We start from the raw sequence: 12,788 nt of genomic DNA, 5'->3' as shown, positions 1-12,788 counted from the left end.
GTACCCTAATTAAGTTCATAACAGTGTACCTACCTATATACAATAGTTTAAGTTTAAAAAATTTGGCTCTCAAAAGAAATTTCAATGGTTGTACTGTTGATATTTGGCTCTGTTGACTAATGAGTTTGCCGACCACTGACCTAAACTTATTTACTGCTGATATATTAGAAGCAGGCTGGCTGTAACCAAAGAACCTCAAGTATTTAACTGGTATTCTCTGTGATACAGAGATAGGTCAGAAAGAGCCATATGAGATAGAAGCTTGTGGCAAAGTTAAAATCAAAGAATAAATAAATTGACACGACTCCCCCCATTCACACATAGGGCTTCCATGTTTAAAAAAAAAAAAAAATGAAAATTTTAAAACAACCAAACAGAAAGGGGGAAATAAATCCATCTGATGAAGAAAAAAAAAAAAAAGAAAAAAAAAACTTCCCTTAGAAAATGCCTGCTGTCTAACACCAGGTGGAGCTACATTACTAGCAGTATCCTTTTTTCCTCTTAACTGTTCATCTTTACTCCTCATTTGCCAAACTTAAATGATCTCCATTCAACCTTCTCTTTCTTGCAACAGAAGGGTCTCCATTTGTCAACAAAATACACATGCCTCTGGCATCTTTGAAGTCACACTGTCTCACACTGTCTGAATGTGGGCATTTCACAAGTTCAAGCCTTCACTCACGGCTTTCTTCCTACCCACCTCTCTTGCAGACTCTACCTTATTCACTATGCCTGGATGAATGCATCCCACATTCGCACCTGCAGCCCTGTCCTCCTTCTGAACCCCAGTGCCGCTCACATTTCCAATTCCTTGCTGAAGGATTCCATTTGGACAGATAACCTCCTGCCTACTTGATGCTAATGTAAGTCTAGTTTGCCTTTTTCCCCAGCCTCAAAACACAGGAATCGTCTCCCCTCCCTCCCCCAGTTGACCATATAATCTAGCACCAAGTCTCTCAATGCTAAAAGTATCACATACTGAGGAATGTCAAGAAAATGAAAAGACTGCCAAAGCCGGTTTGGCTCAGTGGATAGAGCGTCGGCCTGCGGACTGAAGGGTCCCGGGTTCGATTCCGGTCAAGGGCATGTACCTTGGTTGCGGGCACATCCCTAGTAGGGGATGTGCAGGAGGCAGCTGATCGATGTCTATCTCTCATTGATGTTTCTAACTCTCTATCCCTCTCCCTTCCTCTCTGTGAAAAATCAATAAAAATATATTTTAAAAAAAAAAGAAAGAAAAAAGAAAATGAAAAGACCTTGGATAAAATTAATAGTGTCACATATTACTGATGGTGCCATAAGTGAGGAAAGAACTTTGTCTGAAAAGTAATGCTCATTGTTTGTCCCACTGCTTTCACCTGCCAAATCTCATCTTAATAGAGAAAAAGGAGCTGACTCTCCTTAGGGCTGCCATCTCAAGTCACCCAAATTAAAGTTCTCCCTGCCTCCAGCCTCACCCCTGCACTGTTCTTTGTTATGGGCAACCAGCCTACTCTTCTCCCAACACCAGGATTTTACTGTTCTAATTCAGTAGGAACTGTTTCTTTTCAAAACAGTCTTCTTCCTCCCCATTCAAGTCCTACAATCCTTACCAACCCCTGATATCCTGCCTAAACTACTGTATTAGGCACCACACATCCTGTCCTATCCTTCCCCACCCCATCACATGGACCCCCTGAACACAGGAAGTATGGTCATGACTCAATTTAAAAAGCTCCATTTCCCCATTATCTACAGGATATTATTTTCAATCCTCTCCATGAGTATTTAATTCTAGAGGCATGAAAGGGTTGATTCCTACCAACTTCCCCCTTATGCTTTGCCATGCCTCCGCCCTCATTTCTACCTCTCTGGCTCATTCTACTCTCTTCTTCTGCTGAAGAACATCTTTGTGAGCGAAATGGCCTCCTTTCCATCTAGTCCCTCTGTTTTGTCTGGTGCATACAAAGCCAACAGACTTTTAAATCCTTGGCAGCCCCACCCCGGATCTGTGAGTCAACATCTCCACTTTAACAAGATCCCCAGGCGACTCAAACACACATGCAGTGTGAGAAGCCCTGGGAAGAATCAGGACCTCTTTGTGTGTGCAGTGGGCCACACCTCCCTTTATGGTGCTTCTTCCACAGCCGCTATTTACTACGTCTCTGGACGAGTCTCTCTGAGAACGGGAAGAGTATCTTACTCCATTCTGCCCCTCAGGGCCCAGCAAAGTGGATAGCATAGAGTGAGGCTTAATATACGTTTGTTGAATTAATCAATTTTTCTTTTCAGGCCAGGAGTTAGGAATGGGAGATCGGGAGAGGTAGGTTAAAAGATACAAACTTTCAGTTATCGATTGAGTAATGTCTGAGGTGCTAATGTAAAACATGGTGACTAAGGCTGATAACGCCTAAGGTTGAGAATTGAAATCTGCTATAGATAAGAGCTGGAAACAGCCCAAGTGCCCATCAGTAGAAGAATATACAACAAAGCTGTGGCACATTTACACCACGGAATACTATGCAGCTGCAAAAAAAAAGAAGGATCTCTTAGCTTTTAAGACAGCATGGTGGGACCTGGAGAATATTATGCTAAGCAAAATAAGCCAGTCAGAGAAAGAAAAGTATCAAATGATCTCACTCATATGTGGAATCTAATGAACAAAATAAATGAACAAAATAGATCCAGAGACACAGAAGCAGAGAACTGTCAAATCTAAGAAGGAAGGTTGGGTGGGGAAGAGATTAACCAGGGAACTTACATGCATATGTGCACAGTCCATGTACACAGACAATTGTGTGGTGAAGGCCTAGGAGGGGTGACTGTGGGGTGGAGGGGGTTAATGGGGGGAAAAAGGAGGAGACATGTGTAACACTTTCCACAATAAAAACAAATTTTAAAAAATTGCTAAGAGAGCAAAACTTAAATGTTCTCTTTCACACACACACACACACACACACACACAAAAAAATAAATATATGAGGTGGATGTGTTAATTAATCTGATGGTGGGAACCCCTCCATAATGTGTACATACATACAATCACCACAATGTACACTTTACATATTTTAATACTTTGTCAATCATACCTCAATCAGGCATTTATGATTATAAATGTAGAATTATAATGGTGATCGTAATAAAACTATTAAAATTTCCTTTACAGGCAAGTGTAAGTAAATTTTGGTAATCTCATCATCTACACTGAAACATTAAACACTTAATCAAATTTGTTTGTCCTTTGTTAACAGACTACAGCCTATTAGCTAAATAAAAAGAGACATTTTCCTTTACATTCCTCATGATGATTTACAAGTAATAGATATTCAAATGTCCATTTGATTTTTAAATTCACAGTTAGCCACAAGTTTCACTTGATTTGGGAGGTATAGAAAAACAGGTTTTCAGAATATAAATTCATCAAATTGCTGCCCTTTAAGCAAAAACATTCTGATGAGTCATACCATCGAAACCAACGAACAAGGTTGGGCAAGCTACATATGAAAGCTTCTGGGCCGCAGCCACATGCAGTCAAGACTCAACAAGTTTAGAAAATCAACTTATTTTTCAGAAAGGAATGTTTCTGAAAGACTGAGGTTTACATACATTCCTCCATGTGCCTTGGAGTTACTACAGACCTGTACCCTGATTCCAACACACAGCCTGGCACCAGAAGCAAGCTTACTCCCCAGGTATCATCCCTCTGACCTGCCCTACCCCCTTTGTAAGACAATATATATTTTGTTTTATTGATTTTGAGGGAGAGAGAGAATCATTGATTGGCTGCCTCCCCCATGCCTCCACTGGGGATTGACCCTGCAACCTGGGCATGTGTCCTGACCAGGAATCGAACTGTGACCTCCTGGTCCATAGGTCAATGCTCAACCACTGAGCCATGCCAGCCAGAATGCATTACTCCATTTTACAAGTCACATTGTCACCCCCACCCGTACCACCCCCTCCGCCTAATGGCAATTTGCAGTCCTAGCCAAAGTCTTGCCCATTGTACTAGTACATGCTCTTGACTGCTGGGCACTGAGGGCGCTGAACCAAGCCTACTTCACCGAAGGACTAGCTCCCCTGAAACTCAGAATAACCCCGACAGTGCATTACTGTAACTATCCCCAGTTGCTAGATGAGAAAACGCTTTAGGCACTTACATGGCTTAGTTGGATCACATCGCTGAGACCTAGAGTACAGACCACTTACCACCAGCCTAACATTCCCTCTACAGAGCCACAGATCAGAGGCTTCACGGCTAAGGGAAGAAGTGCAGGCATGGAGGACAGTGTGAGCTCCTCCTCCCTCTAGAAGGGTGTCCCTAGAGTGCAACAGTTAAAACACCACAATACAACAAGGTGCGTGACTGTTTCACCCACAGGCCTAATGTTTGCCTAATGGCCGAGGTGGTCTAAAGTGCCTGTAAGTAGACTTCATATAAAGCAGCAGTGCTGGAACCAGTTTGGCTCAGTGGATAGAGCATCGGCCTGTGGACTGAAAGGTCCCAGGTTAAATTCCGGTCAAGGGCATGTACCTTGGTTGTGGGCACATCCCCAGGGGGGAGGGGGGAAGGGTGCAGGAGGCAGCTAATCAATGTTTCTCTCTCATCGATGTTTCTAACTCTCTATCCCTCTCTCTTCTTCTCTGTGAAAGATCAATAAAATATTTTTTTTTTTTTTAAAGCAGCAGTAAAACACAGCCATCATTAGCAGTACAGGCAACATGTCAACACTGGGCTGAGAGGTTGTGAGTAACCGGGATGCTCCCGCACTCTCTTCCACCAAGATGGGCCGGTTTCCCAAACACCCTCCCTCCCTGAAGTTGGTGAGCTGCGGCCTAAAGGTGGGGGAGTCAGAGAAGCCCGAGGCGAGGTCCGAGGCTCTGACATCACTGGAGAGCTTTCTGCATTTGAATGAAGCCTGGGAGTGAGATCCATTGGAATGAATCGCCCTGACCTCCTCTCCTCCCGCTTGCTCCCTACCCCACTCCCTTACTCCCCCAGCCCAGGATCTGTCTGCTCCCAGCTGCCTCCCCGAACATGCCGGGTGCAGGTGGATCCCAGAGAGTGGGCAGTGCTCCCCACAGCAGTGCCCAGCTCCAGAGGGTGCCAGCACCCTGCAGCCTGTGGTGCTGCAGACCCAAGAACCCAAACACCCAGCAATGGCGGGTCCTCAGCCTCCCTTCAGACACAGGAGGAAAGACAACCTAAGCAGCAGGCCTGAGGGACGCCTGGGAGGGACGTGCCTGCCGAGCTTCCATGTAGAAGGCCACACGCAAATGCTGCCCAGGGCCCTCTGGGCCGGGGAGGGATGACTGCCTCGAAGCAAGGGTCCAGCCCTGGCCACTCAGCCAGAGGCCGGGGCGGAATGCTTGCCTTGTCGCCACGGTGACAAAGCAAGCATTCTGTCAGGCTGCTCACACTGCCCGTTCTCAGTGTCTGCCCCTCCCTAGGACTGGGGATCTCTGGCAGGCTGAGAGGACTGGGTGCCGCCATCTTGTGACTATAGGCAGTGCCAGCTTTGTGACAGAGTGACGGTTAATTTGCATATTACTGCCGAAGCCGGTTTGGCTCAGTGGTAGAGTGTCGGTCTGTGGACTGAAAGGTCCCAGGTTCAATTCCGGTCAAGGGCATGTACATTGGTTGCAGGCACATCCCTGGTGGGGGGTGTGCAGGAGGCAGCTGGTCAATGTTTCTCTTTCATTGACGTTTCTAGCTCTCTATCTCTCTCCCTTCCTCTCTATAAAAAAATCAAAATAAATATATTTTAAATTTGTATATTACTCTTTTATTATATAGGACTAGAGGCCCAGTGCATGAAATTTGTGCTTGGGGGGTGCCCTCAGCCCAGTGTGCACCCTCTCCAATCCAGGACCCCTTGGGGGATGTCCAACTGCTGGTTTAGGCCCAATCCCAGGGACATTCCTCTCACAACCCTGGACCACAGGCTCCTAATCCCTCACCTGTCTGCCTGCCTGGTCGCCCCTAACTATCCCTCCCATCCCCTGTCAACCTGATCGCTCCTCACTGCCCCTGTGTACCAGCCTGATCGTCCTTAACTGCCCTCCCACTGGCCTGGTCACCCCCAAGTGCCCCCTCCCTGCCAGCCTGGTCGCTCCTAACTGCCCCCCATGCCGGCCTGATTGCCCTCAACTGCCCCCCTCTGCCAGCCTGGTCAACCCTCACGATGCCCCGTACTCCCCCATACCCCCCCCAGCCTAGTTGCTTCATGCAGCCTGCTTATTCAGTCATTTGGTCATCCCTCACTAACCCCCCTGGTCTCCCCACACAGCCTACTTGTTCAGTTGTTTGGTCATCCCTCACTAACCCCCCTGCCAGCCTGGTCATAGTCAGCCATCTTGTGAGGGTGTGAGGGTTAATTTGCATATCACCTCTTTATTATATAGGATGAACTACAATGTTCACTAATGACTGATTACTACAATCATGTTGCCTTCATTTCCCTTACGTTCCTTACGTGTAGGCACACCACTTCTCTCCACTAATACCAGCAGTGGATATTTTAGCAGCCAATTGCCACGTCATTAGTCTTGGACCGACTTGTATGGTGTGCGCAACAGGAAATACTTCACTTTTGGAGAACAAGAATAACAGACTTATTTGTGTTACACTTTTTAATTTGTGCATTTACTCAGCATCTGATAAGTTAATGTTCAAGAAAAAATATTAGTTTTTTTAAAAATGTTCTATTATTTTATGTTAACGACTACTCATTTATTTCAGCCCTTTGTATTCAGCATGTCTCTATTGAAATAAATCTGCATTTCTATGAAAATCGAAGCTTTTGTGTGTGTGTTTGTTTTTGTGACTTGCAAAAACTTAAACCTTGTTTATTTGGGCGGTGTTAGCCTTTGAGTTTGACATGCTTGCCTTAGGTGGTAACACAGAGAGTCTACTGGATCTGAAATATACCTTCATCAAACAAGCAATTTACTAGGACAACCAACTTGGAAAACCAAATTAATTGTATAGCACTCATCTGAAATATAATCATTAAGGAATGCCTTGCAATACTAAAAATCCAAAAGAAAGTTTTATTAAGTGAAAAAAAGGATACTGTTATGTATAAACTTAAAAATCAGGATAGATAGTATATCTATACATTGAAAAATTACAGAAGGATATAATAGAATTTTATGAGACTGTTATGGGATACAGTCCAGGGGGACATGGAAGAAAAGAGTAGAAAAAAGCAGGAATGGGGAATGTTCCCTCCATACTTCATGAACTGGCATATTCCTCCATGAGAATTTTCTTACTACAATCAGCATATTTTTATAACAAAAACCAATAAGTATTATTAAAATCAAATATCTAATCAGATAAAAGATGCTTGAGACAAAACAAAGAAACCAAGAATGCATAAAATGAATAAATACTTAATGCAAGTAGATTCTATAATTATTCCTACACACCTGTAAGCCTTATGTATTCTTTTTTTTAAATATATATATATATATATATATATATATATATATTATTGATTTTTTACAGAGAGGAAGTGAGAGGGATAGAGACTTAGAAACATCGATGAGAGAGAATCATCGATCAGCTGCCTCTTGCACACCCCCTACTGGAGATGTGCCCACAACCAAGATACATGCCCTTGACTGGAATCGAACCCAGGACCTTTCAGTCCGCAGGCCGACGCTCTATCCACTGAGCCAAATCGGTTTCGGCAAGCCTTCTGTATTCTTTAATTCTTTTAATTTTACTAAGAAAAACAAATGAGAGAAACCAGCACCTTACATGGATATTTTTATATGGCTGTGATAGAAAATTCTTTATGATGCCATAATGGTGTGTTTCCTGGGACTAGACATGAAAGCTACCGAATGAGCTTCTCAATGGCACTCCTTTGTTCTGGCGCTTACAAATGACTCATTCTCTGGGAGAAAGTTCCCAGGGCCTGCACAGGTTCGCACTGCAATCGCTCAGCTCCACTTGGCCTCCTCCATTCTTCAAAGAAGGGCCTGGGAGAGAAGGTGGGTCCCACACGGCTCACAAAACACAGTACCATGAGAGGTTCCCAATGCCACAGACACACCTACCAGTCTAGGCACCTTCTCCTCTCTGAACTCTCAGAGAGACAAGAAGGAATTCTGCACGAGCACATTTTTTATGAGGCTATTCAGCATTAAAAAAAAAAAAAAGTGGCTGCTTTTTACATTTGATAAAATTCATGAGTTTTATTTAAAAAAAAAAAAAAACTTGACTATTACCTATGTTAGAAGACACAGATCATCTTAATAAAAATCTGGACAATGGGTTCACGTAGGGAGTTGTGTTACACCGGTCATACTTGTTTGCATAGTATGGTAACTGTATGTAATGGCAAAGCACAGATGTATAGGAAGGGTGCTAGGGACAGCTGACATCTTACTTTAGAAATCACTACCAAACGTTTTCCACAAAAACCACACACTAGAGAATGCACTGTACCGCATCACATTAAAATACCCTGCTCCGTGACTCACGTTGCTTAGTAGGGGCGCAGGTATCCTGGGGAAGAAAAAGGAAATGAGGCTGGAGGGGAGGACAGTTTGCAGCAGGCATTCAATAAAAGAGGGCACCAACGTCCAGGCTAAAAGCCTCACATCTTAATGGATGGCGGTGAGGCCTGGAGGGGGGAGGGAGAGGCAGGGTGCTGTGGCTTCCTTAGCATTTGCGTCTGGACTTGGTCACGTGGTAGCAGTGTGCAGAGCTGACTGCAGGGAAGCATGTGAAATCAAGGAGACAGCTTAGAAGGCCAATGCACTGCCAGGGCTCGGGGCCATGCAGATTTTAGCTAGGCGGCGGAAAGGAGACTGCTGAGGTCAGTACTATGTGAACAAACTATTAAAAAAAATACGTGTGTGTGTGTGTGTGTGTGTGTGTGTTAAAATATAAATTATTATATTGTTACGTAAAACATAATGAATTGTAATAAGGAAAGCAAGCAGCAGGGCCATTAACTACTAGAGTCAGAACCAGAAAATGCCAAATACACAGACAAAAGTAGTTATACAGAGTCCTAAAAACAGAATGAAAGATCACAAGAATCAAGTCAAAGATTTGGAACATGAAGAGCCAGAAGACACTCCTCTGCAGAAGCAAGAAAACAAGAGAATCCAGAAAGTTGAAGATAATGTAAGAAACCTCTGGGACAACTTCAAGCGAACCAACATCAGAATTATGGGTGCCCCAGAAGATGAGAGAGAGCAAGACATCGAAAACATACTGAAAGAAATAGTGACAGAAAACTTCCCCCACCTGGTGAAAGAATTAGACTTACAAGTCCAGGAAGCGCACAGAACTCCAAATAAAAGGAATCCAAAGAGGACCACACCAAGACACATCATAATTAAAATACCAAGAGCAAAAGACAAAGAGAGAATATTAAAAGCAGCAAGAGAAAAGCAGGTAGTTACCTATAAAGGAGCACCCATATGATTGTCAGCTGATTTCTCAACAAAAACCATGCAGGCCAGACAGGAATGGCAAGAAATATTCAAGGTGATGAATAGCAAGAACCTACAGCCAAAAATAATCTACCCAGCAAAGCTATCACTCAGAATCGAAGGCCAGATAAAGAGCTTCACTAATAAAAAAAAAGCTAAAGGAGTTCATCACCGCCAAACCAGAATTATATGAATTGCTGAAGGGAGTTCTTTCGGAAGAAAAAGTAAATAAAGATAAAAACTTTGAACAACAAATATGTAACTATCAACAAGTGAATCTAAAAACCAAGAGAATTAAAAAAAAAATCTGATGAACAATATTAACTGGTGAATATAATAGAATCAGAAGTATGGAAGGGGAGTGAACTGACGATTCTCGGGGAAAAGAGGAGTGGGGGGTGCAGGAAGAGACTGAACATAAACTGTGCACCTATGGATGAGGACAATGGGGGGTGGGGAAAGGGCAGGGGTGGAGTGGGAACCTGGTGGAGGGGAGCAATGGAGGGGGGGGATGAGGAACATTTGTAATAATATGAACAATAAAGATTTATTAAAAAAAAACAAAAACCTATTTAAATAAACCTGGTATTATGCTTACAAAATAAATACTACACAACAATCAGTTTTCCAATATACCAGAAAAAATTGGAAAAAATGTTATTTCTATAAGTCATTTATCAAAAAGTGCTAGTATTATGGGAAAATACAAAACTGAGGAACCCCAGGTCCAAAGTAAGTGGTGTATGACTATGAACTGCCAGTGCTTACTATCAAAAAACATTTAAATTGGGTTAAAAAAAAAACATAAAAATTAAGCATAATAATCAAATATAGATTAGTCTTCCTTTTCAGTAGAGAAGGACTTGTTAAGCATGAAAACAAAGGAACTGTTAAAGGACAAGATGCATTTGACACTATAAAAATGGGAAATTAACAAACAAAAAAACAAACACCATAAAAGAGCATAGAGTAAAATACAGGACAAAAGACAACAGATAAGATCAAACCGACAAAAAAGAATCATATGCCCCAAAATATAAGTGAGCAAAAGCTCTAAGCCAAAGGGTACATACAAATAGTCAATACATTGTATTTTTAATTTAACCTGATTGTATCTAACCACTTTCCTGACTCCCCAACTGCCATTCCTAATCCCCATTCCCATGGCTCACATTCCATAGAAAGCCCTAAAAAGCCCAATACCGTGTCTCCCACCTTCCGACCTCTGCCAGTAAGACTTCAAGATCCGAGCACTAGGGGAGGAGGTGCGGAGTAAGATCTTTCCTCCCTGACAAATGGAGCCCGGCATGTCAGGAGGGAGCTCTCCTCCGGCTGTTGTCCCTTGCCCTCAGCCTCTGGACAAGGCAGTAGGAGCACTTAACACGTGGAACTCTTAGCGACCATAGTGTAACTGAAAAGTCACAGGCGAGAGCAGCATGCTGAGGCAGGAGTGGAAGGACAGAAAGATGACATTATTGAAGCACCAAGTCTGGAACTGCCTGCCTCTCGACACACACAACCTTCTGGTTTAACCCAATTTGTGTTCTTCATGAAATCTTCCCATTGGCGAGAGCCTGGATGAACCGAGAGGGTGTTATGCTCAGTGAAATAAGTCAGACACAGAAAGGCAAATACCGTATGAACTGGTTTATAGGTGGCATCTAAAGAGCAAAATAAATGGAGAAATGGAACAGAAACAAAACAGACTCATAGATAGAGAACAGACTGACAGTTGCCGGAGGGGAGAGGGGTTGGTTGCTGGGTGAAAAAGGTGAAGGGGTTAAGAAGGACAGATTGGTAGTTACAGAACAGTTAAGGGGACAGTGTAGGGAATGTAGTCAACAACATTGTAATAACTAAGTACGGAGCCAGGTGGATACTGAAAATATCAAAGAGCTCACTTTGTGAAATAACACCTATAATTACCTAACCACTATGCTGTACACCTGAAACTATGAAAGTCAACTGTAATTGAACAATAAAATTCTTGAAAAGACAAATTGTGTCTTAATGACCACATTCCCAATCTTCTTTCTCCTTGGAACACACGTCCCTGACGTGGCTTCCAGAATCACTCATGACGGACTTCCCGCCCACCTGCCTGCTGCTCCTTCTTGGACTCCTTTGTAATTAATTCTCCCTCATTTCCCTAGCCCTTTGAGGCTTGGGAGTACTCCAGGGGGACTTTATAGTGCTCCAGGGAGGTCCCAAGAGGTGGCTGGCAGTGTATTGTAGTATTCCATGTGACACTGTCAGGACCTGCCTCTGCAAGCATGCTCACAAGAGTCTGCTGCAAAAAAAAAGAGTCTGCTGCTTCAGATGGAGATTAGACAAAAATAACTTCCTTAGTCACAGGCCTGAGACCATGGGTCCCACAACCATGGGTGCAACACACCCAAGATTTCGAGGGGCTGCATCCTTTCTGGAGCCACCATACAAAGACGATGAACACGGGTCTTCAGATGTTTGTTCCTCGGCACATGTTTTGCCTGGTAGGGAATGAGCTCACCTGGCACTCGCCCTGAGAATCCCTAACAAAACGAGGAAGGCACGTGGGGAGCCTCCTGGCTCATTAGGAGCCCAGGTTCACGAGCTCTGAACAATGAGGTCATTGAGATTCCAAGTAGATCGTCATCTTAAGTTTATTTATTATTTATTAGAAAATTGCAAAAGTAAGCAAATGCATAAAATTTGCACAAATTCACTTGAAAGAAATCACCACCGAAGCCGGTTTGGCTCAGTGGTAGAGCGTCGGTCTGCAGACTGAAAGGTCCCAGGTTCGTTTCCGGTCAAGGACATGTACCTTGGTTGCAGGCACATCCCCAGTAGGAAGTGTGCAAGAGGCAGCTGGTCGATGTTTCTCTCTCATCAACGTTTCTAGCTCTCTATCTCTCTCCCTTCCTCTCTGTAAGAAATCAATAAAATATATTAAAAAAAAAAAAAAAAGAAAGAAAGAAATCACCTAATCTCATAAAAGCTCGTTGCAAAACAGGAGAAAGCAGAACCTGCCCAGCCCATTACCCACAGCTGCTACTCTGAATCTTGACTCTTAAAATCACAGCTTCATCTCCAAGTGGATCTATGTCTACACACTGCTGCCTTCCCTTCTTCGTTTACCAGTGCACTGGACACATTCCAACGCTCCCATGGCCTGGTTGTCAATCACCCCAGCTCCTGTCTTCATCAGCTCTTTCCCCAGAGGCTTCCGACCCAGTCCTACTGTCTTAAACCTCTAACAAGAACACAGCCTTTGAGGTGCTTCTCAGTCTTCAGTCTTTGCAAGTTAACATGACTCAAACTAAACCATCCTTCTCCTGCTCACCTCTTCTTGCTACTCTTATTAGGAAAAA

The 12,788-nt window shown here is 43.5% G+C and overlaps 1 protein-coding gene across 1 annotated transcript in view; it reads right to left on the bottom strand.

Annotated features, from left to right (window-relative positions):
- The window catches only part of MTUS1 (microtubule associated scaffold protein 1), a gene marked incomplete at its 5' end in the record, with an annotated part of 125,249 nt that overhangs the window by 59,615 nt on the left and 52,846 nt on the right, over positions 1 to 12,788 (bottom strand). The gene's annotated exons all lie outside the window — the stretch shown is intronic.

Source organism: Pipistrellus hanaki (genome assembly GCF_964339955.1).
Source record: "Pipistrellus hanaki genome assembly, chromosome: 3".
Classification (NCBI taxonomy): domain Eukaryota; kingdom Metazoa; phylum Chordata; class Mammalia; order Chiroptera; family Vespertilionidae; genus Pipistrellus; species Pipistrellus hanaki.
Note: the sequence above shows the minus strand (reverse complement) of the source record. Positions and strands in the feature narration are given on the sequence as shown.